This window comes from Prionailurus viverrinus, chromosome B1 (genome assembly GCF_022837055.1).
Source record: "Prionailurus viverrinus isolate Anna chromosome B1, UM_Priviv_1.0, whole genome shotgun sequence".
NCBI classification, from domain to species: Eukaryota; Metazoa; Chordata; class Mammalia; order Carnivora; family Felidae; genus Prionailurus; species Prionailurus viverrinus.
Window position 1 is genome coordinate 29813821 of NC_062564.1, and position 23289 is coordinate 29837109.

At 37.6% G+C, this 23289-nt stretch overlaps 1 protein-coding gene across 2 annotated transcripts in view; it reads left to right on the plus strand.

Moving 5' to 3' along the window:
- NRG1 (neuregulin 1) overlaps window positions 1-23289 on the plus strand; it is a 1114285-nt gene that overhangs the window by 432544 nt on the left and 658452 nt on the right. The window lies entirely within an intron of this gene.

Sequence of the window (23289 nt, forward strand, 5' to 3'; positions counted from 1 at the left end):
TTCCTGTATCATTGTCTGTTTTTAAAAACGTGACGACAAGTTTTGAAATTCAAATTAGGTGTGGGCTTTGGAAGAACAGGAGACTTGAGAGCATGTTTTGCTGTTGAGAGGGCTGAGGTTTGTAAGTGAACCTGGTCCTCTGAGCAGTTAGGCCAGAGAGTATTTGCATCCTGCCAAGGTCCTATTGTAAAGGAAACTAGCCCCACCTGTTGTTCAAGTTCATTTCGCTCCCTGTAACCAGAATTCGGTCCCTGGAAGCTTCTTCCTGAGTGGGTGTCTCTCTTGTTCTGGGCAGCATCACAAAAAAGTTTAAGGAAAAATCGTTTCTAGAAATGTGTCAGTACACTAAACACTGACCGAGGGGGAAGTGCGCTGAAATTATATAGTTTTATGTGCAAAGCATCGCCAAGTTGTAGGATGTTTGTATTGGCTTTATATTATTGTTTCATCCATGAAAACCAACAGTGAACACTTTGCTTTTACATTTAACTTCCAAATCATATTCTAGGGCTGCACTCACTAGTTTTTATCTTGTCTCAGTATCCTTATTTGTAGAATCACATTAATCATAATCTACTGGCTTCCCATCAGGAGTAAATTAGATACCGTATGTCAAGCAACTAGTATACTTATTGACACAAAGGATTTATTCAACAAATATTTAGTCTTTTAGTCCTTTTGTGTATCTTAGCATATGAATGCCATTCTAGCATTGGTCTCAAATAACTTAACCTAGGTTATTAGATTTTGCTTATTTCATGTGTTTGCATGAGGACAGTAGAGAAGAAGGTGACGGAAAAATCCCTGGATATGTTTGCTTAATCTCTCAGATGCTTTAGCACACAAGAGCTATCCGTGCAAGGGAAGATGGAAACAGAGGTTGTGTTTTACATTTTGTTTTTAAACACAATTTTAGTATGAAATAGAAATGGTTTCTGTTTCCAGGGTTTGCAATATAAGATGGGAAAGGTCGAGTATGCTGATGCACATATGAAGGCCCTGATACGAGGGCTAATGCAAAAATTAAATTTTGTAGAAAATAATTGAATTTAACAAACATTATTTTTTAAATGCTTACTTATTTTTGAGAGAGAGAGAACCCAAGTGGAGGGAGGGGCAGAGAGAGAGGAGAGAGAGAATGCCAAGCAGGATCCACTCTTGCAGCCCGAAGTGGGGCTCAATCCCACAAACCGTGAGATCATGACCTGAGCAGAAATTTAGAGTTCTTCATGCAACTGACTGAGCCACCCAGCTGCCCAGAATTTAACAAACTTTATTGAGCACCCTTTCTGGGCCAGGCGCTGCTTTTACCCTGATCTTACTAAGGGAAGAAAACAAACTCATTCTAGACCTCACTGTATTCCAGCTCCTAGCATCTGGTCCTGCCCTAATAGAGTTTATACCTCAGAGATTCTGTGTTAGAGGAAAACAGTTTTGAAGACATACCCATCACCATTGTATGATGCTAATAAATTCCAAAAAGTAGCCCAGGAAATTTGTAAATGACCTTAGAAGTTGTAAATCCTTTGTTAATTACCCGAGTAGCTATTTAACTATGCATGCTTTACCTTAAATGCTTATAAAGAGCTACTCAAGTAATAGGTGGAATTGAATGAAAACTTGATTTTATTTATTGGGATTTAAAACACTTCACTGTGTTTTTCGAGGATAAGCATCACCAACTCAGAGTTCAGGTAACACTGGTTTCCTTGGGGTATGAACATCTGAGCAACTGAAGGGGAGAATTGGCTATATGCACAGTGGCCATTGCTTTCTCTTGCTGCTGTCAGCTGTTACATGTTATGGTCTTTTTCACATTGCAAACAAATGACTAATCTCAGTTGGTAGAATTTTTTAAAAAGTTGTTCTGGTAGTGTGTGTATATTTCTATTTATGTATTTGTGTATGTATGTATATGCATATATGTGTGTGTGTATATACACACATACAGAAATACACACAAATAGAAATATACACACACATTATACATATACTTTTTAACATATAAATGTGTGTGTGTACACACACACACACATTATACATACACTTTTTAGTACTAAAGTTTAAATTTTAGCCTTACATAACAAGAGATTTATTTAGAGGTGGATTATTTGAGCACTGAAAGTATGTTTCTGAGCTTTCAGTACTTCTGGGCTTTATTTGGAAAATAGTCATACAGGATGAATGCAGCGGATTTTTTTCTAATTAAAGACAGGAACTTGAAAAACTGAATTCCATTATCACTGCTACTTTCATGGATTATTTTGGTGCCCATATGAATGGTATTGTTGAGAAATTCCTGATATCTAACAATGTGTATCATACTAAATTAACTTCCCAGTGCTAAGAAATCATTATATAATATAGGTAACTCAGTTATTTAGGAACTAGTTATGTAATTTGTAATTATTTTATAGAAAAGTGTTCAGAAAAATCCTCCTGTGGGTAAAGTTGGCAACTAAAAACTAAAAGAAACATTTGGATTATTTGTCTCTCTTTAATCTCTTTTTCAACAAAGACAATTTACACACAGCAGGATTTATCTTCCTAAATTGCTCTTTTTATTATGATATTTTTTTTACCTAAAACTCTTTAGTGAAATTCCAGTTTGGGGCAGATTTAACCTTCTCTCTCCTACTAAACATAACTATCAAACTTGATCAAATGCATGGATTATATTTTTAAGGACTCTGAACAGTAAATAGCAGATAGATTGAGAGAGGCTAGAAATAAAAATACTACACAGCTAGTGATGAGTTTACCATGTTTTTCTTCTGGTAGCATCTAGCTTCAATTTGGGGAAACTTAGAAATGAACTTCAACATAAACAGAAGGAGTTCCAGATAAAGATCTCCAGTTGTGGCTCATGGAGTAGCAAACGAGTCTCTGGAAGTAACAGCAATGGCAGTGGGGGGCTTGCAGGTGCCTAAAGGTCTTAGGAAAAGAAGATTGGTCCCAGGAAGATGGTGCAGAAGGGCTTTGTCCTCTCTCTGTCCTCCTGGTCGGCTTCCAGCCTGGGTATAGTCACAAGTGCATAATAGAGAAAAATGAATAAAGCCACAACTTTCTGGCTAGAGAACAACAAAGAAGAGCCTCAGGCAACCCAAAAGAGTAAAGAAGATTGCAGAGTAAGAGAAATGCAGGAAACCAACCTCATAAAGTTTTTAAATAAAAGGCTAGGTGTGTTCCTGAATTGTATATGGGTGTATTTCATCGAAAAAGGCTTTGAGATGAGAAATGCACTAAGGGCCACAACACCTTCCAAATTTTACACTGGGCATTGAGTGGTACAATATATAGCACATATCTGAATAGTACTAAAAAGGCTTTGAAAATGGACTGAAATTCAAACAAACAGAAAACAGCTGGTCTGATAGCTGGCCAAAACTTGTAGACTGGGTCTTGGGTCAATTACCATATCTTTTTTGTAGTGAGAACATTTCTTTTCTTTTAAAAAATTTTTTTTAAATGTTTATTCATTTTTGAGAGAGAGAGAGAGAGAGAGAGAGAGAGAGAGAGCGAGCAGGGGAGGAGCAGAGACAGATAGGGAGACACAGAATCCGAAGCAGGCTCCAGGCTCTGAGCTCTCAGCAACTCAAGGACTGCGAGATCATGACCTGAGCAGAAGTCAGACGCTTAACTGACTGAGCCCCCAGGCACCCCATAGTGAGAACATTTAAATCTACTTTCTTAGCAACTTTGAAATGTTTGTTAATTAATTAATGTTTTATTAATTATAGTCACCATTCTCTGTGTTAGATCCCCAGAACCTATTCAACTTATAACTAGAAGACTAACATCTTCCTTACCCCTAGCACCTGGTAACCATCATTCTAGTACTTACCTTTCAGTTTGACTTACTTAGATTCCATATGTGTGATATCATACAGTATTTGTATTTCTCCGTGTGACATATCACTTAGTATAATGTCCTCAGGGTTCATCCATGTTGTTACAAATGGATGAATTTTCTTCCTTCTCAGGGCTGAAGGATATTCCATTTTATATATATGCATACTAAATCTTTATATGTTCATCATTTGATAGACAATTAGGTTATTTTCATATCTTAGCTATAGTGAATAATGCTTCAGTGAAACATGGGAGTGCCGATACCTTTTTGAGATCCTGTTTTTTATTTCCTTTGGAAATATACCCTAAAGTAGGCTTACTGGGTCATATGGTAGTTCTATTTTTAGTATTTTAGCATTTTGAGGAACCTCTATACTGTTCTCCATTGCAGCTCTACCAATTTACATTTTCACCAGCAGTGCATATGGTAGATTAAAAAATCTTTCACACAATAGGGATGCTTGGATCGCTCAGTCGGTTAAGCATCCGAGTTTGGCTCAGGTCATGATATCACAGTCCCTGAGTTCAAGCCCCTCATGGGACTGTCAGCGCAGAGCCCACTTTGGCTCCTCTGTCCCCTTCTCTCTCTCTGCCCCTCCCCTGCTCATGCTTGCTTGCTATCTCTCTCTCTCTTTCAAAAATAAACATTAAAGAAATAAAAATAAAATAAAAATCCTTCACAAAATATTAGGAAATCAAATCCAGTAATACATACATATAATAATACACCATACTAGGTGGGGCTTATCTTGGGATGGAAGGTAGGTTTAATAGTATATATTATATAATATTAAATATATAATATATAATTTATATAATATTAAATATATATATGTGTGTGTGTGTATATATATATATATATATATATATATATATATAATTCCCCAAAATAAACAGCTTAAAAAAGAAAGAAAAACCACATGATCATTTCAACTGATGTAGAAAAATTCGCTTGACAGAATTCAGCATCCATTCATGGTAAAAAGTCTCAACAGGCTCAGGAAAAGGAACTTCCTCAATCTGCAAAGACATCTACAAAAAACAGACATGTAGCTAATGTCATACTTAATGGTGAAATTCTGATTTTTTTCAAATTTGATATGCTAATTTGTTTAGAGTTCATTTCTTCACATTCACATTTGAGATTATTTTAAATGTGTATTGTGCAACAAATGGTATCAGGATTTTGTTGCTTTGGTGAAATTGAGTATTTTTGTATTCTAAACTCTGAAACGGTTTAAATACTGTTATTATCAGCTATAGTAATCAAGATAGTATGGTACTAGAGAAGAGATAGGCACATAGATCAATGGAACAGAATCCAGAATCCAGAAACAGACTGGCACAAATATGCTCATTGATTTTTGACAAAGATGCAAAGACAATTCACAGTAAAAAAGATAATCTTTTCAACAAATGATATTGGAAAAACTCAAAATGTGAATGTGTATACAAAAGGAACTTCAACCTAATCTTCCCACATCATACAAAAATACGCTCCAAATGCATGATACACCTAAAGGTAAAATACAAAATTATACAACCTTTATAAGAAAATACAGAAGAATATCTTCATGACCTGGGTTAGGCAGTCAGTTGGTGGATATGAAACATAAAAAGAAAAAAGTATTTGATAAATTGGACTTTATCAAGATTAAAAACTTTTGTTCAGTGAAAGACAGTGTTAAGAGAGTGAAAAGATGCACTACAGACAGAAAGAACACAGAAATCTCATATCCAAGAAAGGACTGGTATTAAAGGTGTATATTAAAAAGAAACAACTCTAAAAAACCAATTGTAAGGATTTAACCAACCAACTGCATTTCTTTTGCAGTTAAAGAAATAGCAAAAGCCTTTAGAAGGCCTTTCATCCTTATCTGTATCAAAAAGGATATAGGTAAGATGGTAAATTATATGAAACTATGTACAAAACATTGGCCATTAGGGAAATGACAAATAAAATGACAGTATGGTAGTACTAGAATGAGTAATTAAAGCAAAGCAAAACAAAACAGTCTCTATCAACTGCTGGTGAGAATGTGGAACAATGGAACCCTCAAACATTACAAAATAGAATAGCCACCTGAGAAATAGTTTGGCCAGTTCTCATAAAGGTAAACATATGCTTACTAAACTCCCCATTCCTTAGTATTTACTGTGACAAAATAAAAATGTATGTTCACATGAAGTTCCATACATGAATGTTTATAGTACTTTTATTCACATTTGCCAAAAATTGGCAACAACCCACATGTCTTTTAATAGGTGAATCGTTCAAGAAACTCTAGTACATTCTTCAATGGACTGCTACTTATCTATTAAAAGGAATAAATTATTGAAATATGTGACACCTTGGATGGATTCAGCATTATACTGAGTGAAAGAAACCAATCTCAAAAAGTTACATACTAGATGGTATAACATTTCAAAAGCAAAGCTGTGGAAACAAATCATTGAGTGCCAAGGTCTACTGACTGAAAAAGATGTGTCTACAAGAGGATAGATTGAGAAGTGTCTTGAGGGGTGATGGAACTATTCTGTATCATGATTCTATGGTGATTATACGAATCTATACATATGTTATAATCCAAGAAGATTACAATAAATTAATTTTAAAATGAAATCATTAAAAAATGAAATTATAAAAAAAGACATCTCAATGAATGTCTATTGACTAGATTATTTTCCAACCTCCATAGCAAACAATGAATGGCTTCCATTCTCTGGAGAACCATCTTGTCTACCTGTTTTCCGATTGATTATTGCTCTGTTCTCTCAACAGCTCATGGTGTATCTCTACTCCTTAGTTCCTCATTCACTTTAGTTTCTCTTTATTCTCTAAAGAGCCGAATGACACTGTACAGATCTCACCAGTATTGATTAGTTGAGTCCAGCCCCATATCAGGAAATAGTAACGTAGCAGATATAATTGGTTACAACTTGACCTTGCCCACAAAAGGTACACTCAGTTTTCAGAGATTTGAAAAGGCATTGATGTTTTCATCTGTGAGGTTGTAAAACATTTTTAGGCAAGAATGAATTTCACCCTACTGACATTCTGAATAATTTCCTGTGATTCTAACACTCCTGTGAAAAGATGCAAGCAGCTGGGAGTATTTACCTGGAAGATATATAGTTGAAAGGAGATAGTAAACCATTTTTAAAAATGGTGAATAGTCATTATCCATATTAACAAAGGGTATAGGAAAAAGGCATGCTCATCAACTGTAATGAGGGATTAAGTGTTACTGTAAGAATAATTTCCTACCAAGAAAATTTTCACCTCTTTAGTTAACATGGCTGAGGTTGGTCAAAGAACCATTCTCCAGATCTCTTCAAGAGAAGGATATATTCTTAACTGCCTGAGATCACTTAAGGGACGCCTAATGGAAAGCTTGGAGATCATTCTCCAGCTCCATTGTGGGTTCTGGCATGCTTTCTTCAGGATCAGGCTGCTCTTTGTTGGGTCAATATTTAAAGAACTCAAAGGCTGCAAAGCTTCTTGTCTTGAGATGAGACACAGCTTCTCCTCCACTAATGATCTGAATTTAACACTGGATCACTTAGGGCCAGATTCATTTGCAAAATATTTGCTCAGCTTTGATGCTATAAAAGCCTCTCCAAAGCTAAGGAAACACCAAGAAATGGATTATTCATGCAGCTTTACAGAGCTTGGTATCTGACACAGACTGTATTTAGTCCTTTCCTAAGCATTAGCATTATAAACTTATGAAAAATTTGTGACATATATTAGTATATTTTATGCGGTTATGATCCAATTCCAATCATCGGAGTATGAGTCCTGTTCTTTCTGTGGGAATTGAAAGCCCTGGTGAAGGCAGATGGTTAAGCCCAGAAACCCTTGCATGTTTTTTTTTCATTAAGCTCCTGGCTAATTTCTGATAAGATGTCACCGATTTAATCAGTTTTAGTTTAAACAGCAGCTTGAGAAAAAAAAATGATCTTCTTTTCATTGCCATTAGGAAAAAAATCTTCGAGCTAAATTTTGACTGCACAAAGTCGTATTTAATAGCAGATATTTGCAATTATGCATAGTAGCCATGTGTGGGGTGGAGCATTCAGTATTTTTTTTAAAGGAAATTGGGCATCTATATAGACTGTGGAGGGAGACAAATCCAAGAGCAAGGTTTTGAAAGATGGTTATGAATTTTATAAATCTCTACTAATGCAAGGGAAAATTATGATTTGTAACCTAGGCCCTGGACTAGAGTAGAGAATTTCTGAAATGAAGTCTCATGGCTGACTGTTCTGTCAGCCTGCACTTGTCTTTACATCTCTTGGAATCAGTTCTGAGAATTTCCCAGGGCCATGTGATATGTAAGAGCATGACTCTGGACATCAGACAGAGGTGGGCTGAGATGTAAAGTTTACCAGTCATCAGTTGTATGATCACGAGTAAAGTGGTTTGTATCTATCCTCAAGAATACCCTCCATACAACATTACAGGAAGAAAAAGCTTACAGTTAGTTAGGAAGATAGATTATAAGGAGCCGACTTATCTTGAACAACAAGATAATACCTGTGTCATCATATATTGTAAACATTAAATATGATGATCTATATTAAGAAGTCAGCACATGCCAAGGCTCAAAAATGGCAGCGAGGAAAGAAATATTAAATAAAAAGGCAGTAGGTCATTTGGTGTCTGTTTTCATGAAGGGCATGAAAAAAACAAATAAACTATATTTTCTGCTTGGCCCTGCCTACAAAAAAGGTTTAAAAGTGGTAGGAGTAAAACTTTTGTTCAGTTCCTGTGAGATCACTCCTTCAGTGAGTTAGGATTTTAGTGCTCCTTGGAAGCTCGACTACAAAGTGGGTTTCCATAACTTCTGGAAGTCTAGGATTTCATTTTCATTCTGGAAAATTGATAAATAGTATTTTAAAAATCATAGGAGATAAGAATGCTGCTTACTGCCAGAAAGTGAGGTCCAAATTTGTTGGAAAGTTCTTTCTTTCTCGAGTACTAAAAATACCTGCCACCCTTCCACCTCCATCCCTTCCCATGCAGCTTCTTTTAAATACCTCCTCCACACCCCCACCAGACACAATTTTCTCCCTGCTGAGGAGAAAACTGTGCACAGACCACATGACCTCACCCCTTTGTAAATTCCTTCTGCCCCTACCCAAAGCTAATAGTGTGGTGGCCAGTAATTTGTAGGCTGTCCAGCAACTTTTGATATGACCTTTCTTGTTTAAAAAGGTAAGATGTCATCTTGGAGATTTTGACATGGAGGCAACAAAGTGATGAGCGATGGAGTTGAAAGTGTATGATACAGAGAGAGAACAAGATAACCATCATGCGCAGTGAGCTAAGCTGAAGTTGTGAAAAATAGAAACTCTGAATATAATTAAGTATATGCTTTGTGATGTAGAGAAAAGATGCGCAGATTAGAAAGTGAAAGAACCAAGAGGGTAGAGCAAAGCAAATGGGGTAGATTTCTGGGTGCTTAGGGATTGGTGGAATCCATACAACTCTATGCCTTCAGTGAGTATTATATTCTAGTGCTTGCGTTTGAGGATAAGAAGCTATGGGAGATTATAATTCTGTTGGAAAAGTCTAATAAGGAATGCCCTCCTGTTCTCCAGTGTAAAACCCACAAAGTTTCATGGCTTACAGCAAAGATGCCAGTGATAGCAGGAGCTACCTTGTGTTTTTAGTCACCCAAACCCTGGCTACTCTCATTTTTTTCTCCGATGGGTGTATTTAAAAATATCTATTGACCGCCAGTCATGTGCAGTATTCTTTGCTAGGTCAAGCGTCTGTAGTGGGGAGCCAGGGATCCAGGAAGAGTTCATACTCTTCTTAGATTAGGAAAGAGATAAGTAAACACAGTGTATTGCATGCTGTCTGTGATGTTGATAGACATGGGGTGCTATAGGAGCTCAAAGGAGGGGTATCTAACCCAAACACTTTAGCACTGATGGGAAAGAGAGGGTAAGGACATTTCCTAAAGAAGTACACATGAGCAGCAAACTTGACTTGCCAGCAAATTCAGCTTGTGAAGGGCAAAAGGAAAAGCCTACAGGGGAAAGAGAATGAGATATTCAGAAATTGCAAAAGCAAACAAACAAACAAACAACAAAACTCACGCTCCCAGAATGCAGGGTGTAAGAGCAGGAATGATGGGAGATTTGTGGGGAGGGGTGTGTGTGTAAGGGGTGTTTAGAAGCAAAGACTGGGACGTGTGAGCTGTTTCATAGCTTATTCACATGGTTTGGACTTGATCTTTATAACATAGTATTTTAAGTTAAAGAGATGTGCATATTTAATGGGGAGGTAGTGGGGCACCTGGGTGGCTCAGTGGGTTAAGCAGCCGACTTTGGCTCAGGTCCTGATCTCACGGTTTGTGAGTTCGAGCCCTGTGTCGGGCTCTGTGCTAACAGCTCAGAGCCTGGAACCTGCTTTGGATTCTGTGTGTCCCTCTCTCTCTGCCCCTCCCTCCCTCCCTCCCTCCCCCTGCCCTGTTCAAAAATAAATAAACATTAAAAAAAATTTTTTTTAACAGGAAGATAGAGAAATGGTCAGGCTGGGGAGATATTAGACATAGAAGACTCAGTGTGGTACCCTGATTTCTGTACTTGGGCATCTTGATGCATAGAAGCAACATGATACACAGGAGGAAGAGTAGTTCTCATCAAGGGAACACAGATGGCTTTGAGATACTGAGTTGTCTGTGGGATTAACAGGTAGGAGAACAGAATAGTTATTAGCATGCAAAAAAGTCCAGAAAACAGGAGAGAAATCCAAAATTCAAATAGAATTTCAGCTTCCATCTCTTTGATAGCCATGGTGGTTGGGTATTTTATTAACTTTAGCTGTACACCTTGTATATAGATTTAAGAATCTATAATTTTAGCAAGTTGTGTGGTCCAAAAATTTAATTTTGAGTAGCTAAAAAAATCAATTCAAGTTCTGTTTTGAATTTAGGCACGTGGGGAAAAAAACACTTTGCTTGCTTTTGTGCTTGGCAGAGAGGTATCTCTTCTAGGCAAACAGAAAACTTAAAAATTTAAATCATAATAAATTTGTCATAATTTTTATTGTTACATTCTATTCCTATGGATTAGATTTCCATCATGGATATTTTGAGGAGAACTGGAGTTTGCCATATATGTTCATATTAAAGGGGCAAAAGGTAAAGTTATTACTTCTGTTACCATTTTGATCCCTACATAGATTTGGCTGATGTGGATAGCCTTATGCCCCCCTACCCCCGCCACCCACTTACATACACAGGAAACCTTGGCAGTAAACACAGAATAAATTTCCTTGAAAGGAGAAAACCACTCTTTGGTTAAGGTACATGAGTGTAGGAGTGAATGATACAAACCTAAGAATTGATTGATACTGATCCATTTTGGAGACTCCTTAATGGCTAGGTGATAGATATTACCTCACTGACCGGGTTGACTATAGAAATGATGCTCTGTGGCGGCTGAGTGTACATATTTGACCAAAAGGTATATGAGGGCAGTGTCCATTTCATTTTGTTTGCCATGAATCCTAAAAGCTTAGCATAATGCCTGGTAGGTGAGTGCTTTACAAACCTATATTGAATGAATGAAAGAAAAAGTGAATAAAATAATGTTTTCACTAGTAGCTATGGATTGAAGGTAGAATTAATAGAAAGAACCCCCAGGAACTCTGGATAGAGCTGCACACACTTGGTCACTTGGCGGCTCGGCTTTGTGTAATAATTGCAGCTCTAGAACTGAACCGAACAACCGGGACGAGGGGGTCATGTTTTTGGGATCCAGCCTCTTTTCATCATGAAAGCTACTGGGTGGCCTCTGACATGATGTGTTTAGTTATCAAACATGTCAGCCAATACCATGGAGAGACCACATGTATTAGAAGTGACAGACATAACAAGGGTCAAAGATTAAAGGTGACTTGCAAAGGGCTTTTACTGCATCTCTGTTGTTATAACAGTTTCTAGTAGGTGAGATCCATGAGCAAAAAAGAATTATGAGGAATCATGGTGAGTAGCAGTTCTCTTTCTCAGGCTGCTGAGAAATTTTTTCCACAGTGAGCTGAATATTCTTTGAATGCTATGACAATTTCTGCATCTATGATGTTTGTGGAACAGCTCAAACATACTTGAAACTTCCACCAGATTTTTCTCATTAATTTTTTATCTAGGTTTTATTATTTTTTTTTCTGATTGTAAATGTCGCATTGATTCATTGTAAAAAATTGAGTGGAAAAAGTTAATATAGGAAGTTAAAATTCTATGTATTACATGCCCTACATATGATCATGCTTGCTGTACATTGCCCCAGTTAAATTTAAAGATGGTGTTTTGTCTCTTAATCAGACATTAAGAACTGTTGGAGGGCTTCTTTGGCCCACCACTGTGTTATATATTATGGTATGGGCACAGATTTCCAGTGTAGCCATGGAAATAATGTAGAAACATGAGGAAAATCTAATGGTGTTACTTTATGTCCAGTAGTCTAATAAAATGCCACCATGTCCAGTGGTTGCAACTAGAGCAGGTCATATGACTGTGAGTTCCATGAGCGCAGTGGTCAATATCTTTGCCTTTGGATCTCCAAGGGTGTTAGCCAAAATTTTCACCTAGCACTTTGAATGAGTGAATGCTTATTGAGTAAAGTGTCCATTGCCTATGACAATAAGTATATTAAGAATTGGTCAAGGGGGGAGATAGGTATGGCCTGCAGTCACTAACAAAAGCTTTAAGCTCTATGGCTATATGAACAAATAGATTAATAATGTATGGTTTGTAAAAGGACATTTGAAAGTTGTGAGTAAATTAAGAGAAAATTTGACCACATTTTGGAAATTCCATTCTATCCTCTGATTTATCTGCTGGTTATGGTGTTGGGGTTTTTGGGACTGTTACTGTCTTATGGGTCAGTACTATCCTGTGGCAGTTTACTGGGTAATTTAGGCTAAAAGTCATCAGAAACACTTTGATTTATCAAGATATTGGCATCACCTACCCTGAGGCTTCTTCATTTCTAATCTCTGCCATAAGTAGAACCGAATTCAGATGTTCACTGTCTCAAAAGCCACGATTTCTGTTACAAAGATAAATTTCTTTTTCTAATTATTATTTTAAATTTATATTTGACTATAATTGAAATACAATTTTACTTTAGTTTCAGATGTACAACATAGTGATTAGACAGGTTTATACATTATGCTGTGTTGACCACAAGTGTAGCTTCCATCTGTCCCAATACATCACTATTACAATGTCCTTCCTTTTCCACTATATTCCTTATGCTGTGCCTTTTATTCCAGTGACTTATTCATTCCATCACCGGAAACTTGTATTTCTTACTCCCTTTCACCCATTTTGCGCATCCCTCTACCACTGTCCCTTCTGGCAACCATCAATTTGTTCTCTGTATTTATAGGTCTAATTCTGCAAAGCAGATTTATTTCTAAATGCAGCCTTAACTTCCATGTTTTTGACTAGCTGGATGGAATGTGGCTATTCTTCATCAAAAGTTTTTTTTTAATTTTTTTAATGTTTGTTTATTTTTGAGAGAGAGAGAGACAGAGTGTGAGTTGGGGGAAGGGGAGAGAGAGAGGGAGACACAGAATCCAAAGCAGGCTCCAGGCTCAGAGCCATCGGCACAGAGCCCAACATGGGGCTTGAACTCACAAACCGTGAGATCATGACCTGAGCTGAGGTTAGACGCTTAGCCGACTGAGCCACCCAGGTGCCCCTCTTCCTCAAAAGTTTTAAATAAAACCACAATCTGTGATAATTATGAGGCAAGTATTTTTTGTGTGTAATATTTAAACCCTGAGGAGAAAATCTGTTTCCATATAGAATATATTTCAGTATCTATTTAATACACCAAACTCAAGAAATTTTTGTTTGACAGTGATTAGTTGCATTCACAATTAAGTCATTTTCCCCTGCGAATCAATATAATCTATCAAAAGGTCTATTGTAAGTGGCTTGACTAAGCTGTATCCCCACTCTATTTTTTATATGTAATTCCATTGAATATCTAGCTACCATTTTAGGGATTACAGTAAGGCAAAGCATTTCTTAGAAGACAAATATAGAATAACCTAAAGTTACTATAACTACATTTGGTAGATTACATAATCTGATTCCATATTTTTCTCTTCCCTCCCTCCTCCTTTGTCACAAAGCCCACGAGAAGGCATACTACACATTTTGACACATTTTGTTGCTTTGAATAGCTATGTACTCATTTGGCTGTTTTAAAATAATACTTCTTCCTTATATCTTTTAACTCAAAGGTATACTCAGAGACTGGAAGACTTGCTTGGGTGTTGGCTGTCCAGATAGACCACATCATGGCGTTTCTCTTGATGTCATGATAGAAGGTCATATTTCCTTAGGACTGTAGGCTGGCAACTGTGATTTGGTTTGCAGACCAGGTAGAGGTGGTTCCATCTCTCAGAATGAGATAGATACTAACACAGTTCACATATTAAGTACAAACCAGAATACCAAGGTTTTTATTTACAGTGATAAATACAACTGTTAAATAGGTTGTGGTACTCAAGTCACTAATCGTTCACAAAATCCTCTCCCTGTAGACAAGCAGCATGGGAATTTAAGTTATAATCAGAGTGCCAAATTATCAACTTATAATGAGAACTGCATCTGTCCGATGAGAACATTGCTTGAGTTGGCCTGACAAATTCATTCTCTTCCTATAGATTAATAACAAAGGATGCCAAGTTTTCTGAAGCATTTCTGCTATAGAGTATGGATTCAAAACAACGGGAATGAGTTGATCTTATGTTTATCTTCTAACTAAGATGATTTTAACATTCCCTTCTCTACCAGGCTGTCCTTGCCAAGAAAACTATATTGCATAGTCCGTACAACCAAAGTGGACAATATAGTGTTTGTTTCCTGCCTTTCTTTTTTCTCTGCTTTTGCTGGCCATCTATCTCTCTCTGAAGAAGGACATAATACAATTGATTGTGTTTTTGTCTACCATAGTATTAATTCATCCACTCTTAATCACATTGCGGCCCTGCAAGCCTTGCAATTACTTACACGTAATCTGCATAAGCAGTTGGGGTGTTTCCAGATGTTCACATCAAACATGTATAATTTCTTTGTCTAAGTCCACATTTGTTTAATCATATTATTTATTTTTTTTTAAGTCCTGAAAATCAACACCCCTGGCACTGAAAACACTTTTCTTTCTTTACTACATTTCCCCAAATGGCAAAAGAGGCACGTTTGTGAGAACCAGGGGAAATAAGAGTGTTCTCTGCCCCTGATGTTTAATGCAAATTGAAATGAAAATAAGGCTTATTTTGAAAGAAAGAAAGAAAGAGAAATGCCAGAGAACTAAACAAACAAACAAACACTTAGACCCTCCCTTTATGGAAATTGTAAAGAGATTATGAGATGATTTGGGGGATGAGGGTAATTTTTTGAATAAGTGAATATACAGTAACTTCCAACACCTTCCAGAAGTATTAATGGAATGACTCCAGAATCTTATTCTATCCCCTAACACAAATGGAGATATACAGAGGGCCACTAATATAGTTTTCAGGTTTCCACCTCCAAAGATAGCAGCTTCTTCAAAATAAAGATGGCAGAAATCATAATTGCATTATCTTTGACCCTTGACCAAATGTGATCATTTTTTTCCTAATCCAATATGATAAACTTACTTATAATTTGTAAGATTCAATCCCTTTAGAAAGAGAGTGTGTGTTCATATGCACAGATTAAGGTCATCTGGAATTCTGAAGCTGTACCTATGTAATGAATCAATAACTTGATCAGTTATTGATTTTCTTTCACCATTTATTTATTTGGTATTGAGCCCTACTTTGGAAAATGGCCTGTTGCTTTACACTGAGTCCTGCATGTTTGAACTTCACAAAAGTTCAAAGGTTTGCAGATGGCCTGGAACGGTAAACATGTGTCCTAAAGTCATCCTTCAGCTTCTGACTAGTCTTGTGATTTCATTGTCACCTCATTAATATGGGCCACTGGGTGTGAATTTGTCCAAACAAAATACACCCAGACGACCGAGTGAGATGTTTCATGGTCAGAGACTTTTACCACTCCCCACCCAGACCCTCCATGTTTCTTAAACTTCCAGCTTCAAGAGACTGGCTTGATAAACATGCCCTGTCCCTCTAGGTCATTGGGTTAAGTATCAGTTCAGTCATTTTGAACTTTTCACTTTTCCTGTGTAAGTATAAGTGAAGTACTTACTGGGTTCTAAAACTAAAAGCCTATGAAGATAAAAGACCTTATCAAAATAATGAGGTAAGCAAAATGTCTTTATAGCTCCTCACCTCACCTTTTTTTGAGCTGTTTAGCCTCCTTTTAGTGAATGATACCTCATTTTCAATTCCTAGTATTTACACCTTCCTAGAGTTTTTGCTTTAAATAAGCAAACACACAGGGAAGAACTACATTTAACCTTGATTGCTTAATTGCTGATGGTGAAATTTGATAGATAAAGAAGAAGAAAAACTTCAGGACCTGAAAACCATAACTCAAGAGAAGTGCTTATATGTAAAGGATATATACATATAAATAGCCCTCTAAAGAAGTTATACACAGCCTAGGTAATAAATAAGGATCCTGGGGTGCCTGGGTGGCTCAGTCACTTAAGCATTCAACTCTTGATCTCAGCTCAGGTCTTGATCTCAGGGTCGTGAGTTCAAGCCCTGTGTTGGGCTCCACGCTGGGCATGAAGCCTACTTTAAACAAAGGGTGGGTGGGGGTGGAAATCATGCTTCACATGTGTTGCACACAAAAAATAGTCAACAATTACTATGAAGGGTATTGTGCACACAAGTACGTATTTGCTTATTCTCAGGGTATTGCATTCCAGTACACACATTATGCAGCACACACATGCCAATATACGTATTAAGCACTGCTGATGAGAACAAGAGTCTCTTGCTCCACCTTCCTCAGTTCCCTAGAGGTGTCTTTTTAATTTATTTATCCTTTAGTTTTAAGTTTTTACTGGTTCTTATTTTAGTCCATCTAGTAGAGAACTCAACACTTATCGGATTTAGTAAATTATCAGATTTAGTAAATTCACTCTGCCATTTGAAAGATGGGGATTTTGTGGATTTGTACTTCATTCCCTTCTTCTTCTGTTAACCTAACCCAAACATAATTGTAGGCTTTCAGTAAAATCTTCAAAGTTGTTTTCTTACTTTGAGAACTTGCAACCTTCTGTTATTCCCCATGAAATAAAATGAGGCTTAGTCTCTCAGACTTTCCCCAACTTTTTCTTCCTCATTTCAGGTCCTACTGTTGTCAACCACTCTCTTTTCACTTTAAGCTAAAATACAACTGAGTCTTTGTCCAAAGGTTAACTTTAAAAGTAGGATAAAAAACAGTTCATAATAATTAACATTATCATGACCAAATAAATATCATTTTTAATGTTAGGAGAAAGAAGTATGTTATGCTTAAATGTTTCTTTTCTTTCTTTCTTTTTTTTACTTTAAAGGTCCAATGTCATGACCTGTAGTTCATTGAAAAGATTCCTAGAATTCAAGTTCAAATCAATGATATTTTTAATGTTTATTTATTTTTTTGAGATAGAGAGTGCCAACAGGGGAGGGGCAGAGGGAGCGCAGGACAGAGGATCCGTGGCAGGCTTTGCGCTGAGAGTGGCATGCGCCATGCAGGCTCGAACTCCCTTGAGTTCATGACCTGAGTCCAGCTTAACCCACTGAGCCATCCACGTGCCCCTGATTTTTTTTTCTTACATTTAGTCAATTGCTTAAATTAAGGCTCATTTCTTTTACACATTCTGTTATCCTTGGTCATAGCTTAATTTATTTTTTACCCTCTTCCATTTCATTTAGTCTCATTGATCTACCCTCCCTGACCCCTAGGAGTCTTTCTCTAAGTCCACCTTTTTCCTGTCCCATGCTGGACTCACCGCACCGAGACCTATGTGCAGCTGACTTCTCAGGTTCTGGTTGGTAATAGCTGCTGTTTCAATATCTTCATATTTCTTAGCTTACCCTCTCATTTTATTATAACATGTCATAAAGTAATTTCCTAAGAAAAAGAATAGAGGAGGTAAATAAATATTCTGGCTCTTGCACAGACTCCTATTTGTGTGATATTTTGACTGAATATAAAATTCTAGGTTGAAAAGAGTTTTCCTTTTGAATCTAAAACGCTCTGCTCTATTGTTGTTGAAAAGAACTTAAGTACCAGGCTGAGGCTTATTCCTCCTATTTTTCTTTAAAAACTTTTAGGATCATCTCATTATTTCACTTGTTTCTATGTTGTCAGTAACACCTTGAGAATCCTTTTTGCATTTGTTATGATCTATACTTGGTGAGACTCCCTTGTGTGTACATGTGTGGCTTCCTTAAGGGAAATGTATTTCTATGGTTTCTTTAACGACTCCTCTCTTTCATTTTCTCTATTCTCTTTCTGTGGCTCCTAATACATGGATGTTAGATCTGCCAGATTTATCTTCTCTCATAACTTCTGTCCTCTAAGGTTCATCTCTATTTGTGTTTAGATATAATCCCTTGGCTGTATCTTAGTCTTTTTAGCTCTTTTGGTTTATTTCAACAACTATGGTTTCATTTCAGTGCTTTCTTGTTCTATTTTAATTATTCTCTTCAAAAGCCTTTTGTTTGCACTTTTTAGTTGTAATAGTTTCACCAGTGCGTCTAAATTCACCAAGGTTTGTTGTTTGTTTTCTATTTCCTGTTTCTTAAATTGTCTGTTTTTCAGTTTGCCTGTCTTACACTTTATCCAGACTGCTGCTGGGTTGCCCGATAGGCATGATATCCTGGATTGTCTGATTGGTAAAGGAAAAAACTGTGGTTTTCTTTTGCTCTTACAGAAATGTTTGTCCTTGCAGTTTCTATCCTGAGTGGAAATTCGGGGATTACAAGACAGAAGGGTGGCAATCGGGGACGCCTGGGTGGCTCAGTTAAGCATCCAACTCTTCTTGGTTTCGGCTCAGGTCGTGATCTCACAGTTTGTGATTCAAGCTCCACGTCGGGCTCTGTGCTGACAGTGTGCAGCCTGCTTGAGATTCTTTGTCTCCCTCTCTCTCTGCCCCTCCCCTGCTCAGGCTGTCTTTTGTCTCTCCACGATAAACTTAAAAGAAATTAATTAAAGAAAAAAAAAGAAGGGTGGGTAATCAGTTATCCCGTGAGGGCAGAGAGGTGTGTTTTGATGTCAGTGGGTCTTTACCATACAAGAATGGAAAATTGTTATTCTTATATGCCAATATAGAATTCAATCTTTTTCTCCCGGGAAGTGTTTCGGTTTTTTTAGAGAAGCACTGTCAATAATTTTTCTTCTGTTTTGGATTTTGATTTTGGATTATTATCATGATCATTATTATTGTTTTATTAGCTTGGGATGATGAATCCAGCTGTTTGTTTCCTGGGATCCAGAATGGAGATTGTGTACTGAAGAAGAGAGGAATATACATAATTGCTTCATACACAGAACTTGTGTTGGGTTCTATTTTCAGTCACACCTTTCATTTCTGCCCTTAGACCTCCTGAGATGCCTTTGTAAACATTCACCATCAATTCTGCAGACACAATGTAGTGTATTTTGGACTTTGGCTTCCTCTGCCTCTTCTTACTAAAAGTCCCTTCCAGTTTCTGTCTGCATCACCATGATCACACAGCCACTCCTCTTTGCGGTTATGCTTGTCTTCCTTTTTATCCTGCTATATAGTTATGTTAAATGAATAATAGGTTTATATATAATTAACATATAAATAATGTAAATACATTAATAAATTTAATATATAAATATTTAGGAGAAAGTGGAAGCAAAAATGTTCTGCCTTCCTGAATCACAGTAATTACCCACCCAAAGCATCACTAAATCTATGTGTTTCATAGAATGGATTCTCATTCCTTTGTGGGTTTTTTTTTGTTTTTTATTTTTTTGTGTTTTTTTTGTGTGTTTTCTTTTGTTTTTAGGATTTAAAGTGTTTTATTCAAAGCCCTATAGCTGTGATCAGTTACGTTACTTCTGATGATAACATACTACCTCTAAGTGTAGAATATAGTCCTGATCCCTGGAATTTCTCTTGCCCTCCACATACCTGTTTTTCAACACATCATTTTGTGGTCACATTTGTTTCTGAGCTTTCTTTACTTCCCACATATGTACCCATTTTCCTCCAAGACACTACAGTAATTACAATTCCAGGATTGCTCCCTTTTTCTTGTGATCTGTAAAAATAGATATTAACCATTACACTCATTTGTCACCTGCAGTGTTACATGCCATATGCCCTTTTACTGGCTGAATTTTATTTTTTTTTATTTTCATTTTTAATATTTATTTATTTTTGAGAGGCAGAGACACAGAGGATGAGCAGGGGGAGGGGGCAGAGAGAGAGGGAGACGCAGAATCCGAAGGAGGTTCCAGGCTCTGAGCTGTCAGCACAGAGGCCGACGTGGGGCTTGAACCCATGAGCTGTGAGATCATGACCAGAGCCCAAGTCGGATGCTTAACCGGCTGAGCCACCCAGGCACCCCCACTGGTAGCATTTTAAAACAAGCACTTTTGGGCTTGCTTTGGCAGCACATATACTAAAACCTTCACTGTAGGTGACCGTGAATTACAGCAGACTTAAGTCCCCAGTCACCTCTTGTTTGCTGACTTTCTTTTTTCTCTGTCACAAAAAGGAAAGTCTCGTTTCAGTGCATTTGATTTTGGTGAATGCATACGAGGCTCATAAAGGAAAGCGGCGCCATAAGTACCCCTTGACCAGGTGAACATGTGGAAGAGTCTTGCTGTATAGAAGAGGGTAGAGAAAAAATGCCTCTGTCGCAGGTCCTACATAGGAGCCCACTGCATGTTGTGTAATATTAAAATGTGAATCACGGGAAGAAGTTGTAAAAAATAGGATCTAGTCAAAACAGTAACAAGAGGAGGTGGCGGAGGAGAGAACCGAGTTGCCGGAAAATGATATTACATGACAGCCATAGGAGTACCCGAGAGGATGTGAAATTCCGAAAGCCCCTTAACAAGGTGTGGAGCCCAAAGAAGCCTTTTGGTTCATGTACTTTTGAAGCATGTCAGTCGGAAGAAGAGCATGCTCTAGTAGACAGTTTTATTGTGTTTTGTGCAGTGACCTTTTAAAAGGGAAAGGTCCTTTCAGCGATATTTCGAGCCCACTCGTGCATTTGCCTTAGAATGTGCTTGGCAGGAGTGCATATCACACCAAGCCTTTCTTTGGAGCAGAGCCTGCCTAATTGTGTGAAGAAGGGTTCTTCAGGGGTATTGTTCGGATGCAACAGGAAGAGGTCTTCCCTGGGTTTATCCTGCAACTGAGTAGATAGAATCATCTAGGTTTTGAAGAGTATATTAAGAAATATCCCTTAGACCTCAAATTTGGGGGGCGCGGGCAGAAACTGGTTTTATTGGGCTTTACACAAATTCCCAGCATTATGTGCATAGATGTGCTGGGAGCTCTGCTGCCCTACACTGTCTGATAGCCTCTTGGAGAGTTCGATAGATGGTTATTGCCGGTGTAAGTGAGGGCTCTTGCTAAAGAGCTCTTTCATAGAGAGGAGTGCCTTCTTCCTGTATTTCTCTCAAGTGTCTATTTTCCCCTATGCTGGTCAGGGAAGACAATTCCACTCATCCGTTTAACAAACGTGTCCTTACCTGCCAATGTCAGAGACAACACTCAAACCTGGGGCGATAGTCATTGCTGGAGGCTCTAATCTCATGCCGCTTTCTCTGTGAAGTACTTCCACCTGCCCAGGTGCACCTGGCTGCTTTCCTTGTGTCTCCAAGGCCACTGCTCTTGTGGCACACCTGTTTAGGCTACCTGTCCTACAGTGTTGTAAGTCTTTTGGATGCCTGACTCCCCGACGGCTGGTATCATGACCCTTTTCCCTAGCATTCCTAGAACCAGATAGAGCCTGGCCTGTAAAAATTGGTCAAAAAAAGTGTTGCATATATGATTGGCAAATAAAACATAATATCTGCCCATGGTCTACAGGTGGCTGTAAATATTGACTCACTGACCAAGGTAACAGAAATATCAGGTCATGGAGTTATGATCTGACTTCTAGCAATCTGACTCCAGAGTCCATGCTCTTGATAATTGTTCTAGACTGCCTCTGCATGAATAAATATTGCAGTGTGAAAAGTGCTGTTTATAGCCACTGGCATGGGAGAAAGAACACGAGCTTATAAAGTCTGCTCAGCCACTGACTATGTATACAATGTTGAAAAAGTCGTTTATCCTCTCTGAACCTCAATTCACTCATCTCTAAAATGAACAAGTTGTGTCAGACAATTTTAGGAAATTCCTGTTAGCTCTAAAATGCTCTAAATCTATATCTGGTGGTTTACATATTGGAATGTAAACCATACGTGTTGTAGGAGATGAAACAAACAAACAAACAAACAAACAAAAAATGCAGTCAAGATATGAATTGAGAAGCTGCAAAAGACTTCCTGGAGATGAAAAAGAGATCAAGTAATGAATGATGGAAAAATAGTGTGGGAGCTAGAAAGTGGGTTTTAAAGCTGTCAACACAGTTGTATGATCCTGGAAAGACAACCAGATGCTCTTGGACAAATTATCAAAAATAGTTATGAAATTGAACTGTAATTATTTAACATGATCTTCCTCTGTAGTTCTCACCTTCTAGACCTTGGAGTTTCTGCAAGTGGCCTCTGAGTCTATATGAACATATGTCATTTTGTCATTCCAGAGATATTAAAGTATCTCTTCTTATTAAAATTAATTAGTATTTGAAAGGGACCTAAGGTTTGATACAAAAAGATATTTAAGGACTAATTGCCTATGTCAGACCTCCAAGATTAACTAAACTTGTTCACATCTGATAGCTCATCATCACTAGAATTGTCCTATTAGATTCAGCAGCTTTTGGTCAACACTCAGCTCCGCAGTGCATAGATTATAATAGGCCAGTGTTACATTGTGTCCTTGGCCGTGAAAGAAGGGCCTTCCAAACTACAGGTTTTTCTAATTATGTCCCTGCATCCCTTCTCATCTGCCCCCTAGGTTGCTGTAATGTTCTCTCTTAACATCGTCAACATCTTCACATCCTCTCTTAACATTATAGGTGACTATCTCATGTAACTGAGAATTTATTTCAGTTTGAGGCTACTTCCTTAGTACCTTGATTAATCTTAAAATTCTGCTGGTTTTCAGTTGAAGGAAGTAAACCATATTTCTGGAAAATCAGGGAGGCAAATGAAAAATGTTGTGAAGGAACCCTGTACTGACTTTGGATTCTAAGGAAGAGAATTTGAGCCAATTTTGTTACATATACCTGGACACACATGTACTTTCATCTTCTTCAGAAACTGTTCATCTATTAAAGGTTACACCTAGGGATAGAGTCTACCTGTCTTACAACACAAGTATTCATCACCCTGAACTCTCAGCAGTCATTTTATGTCC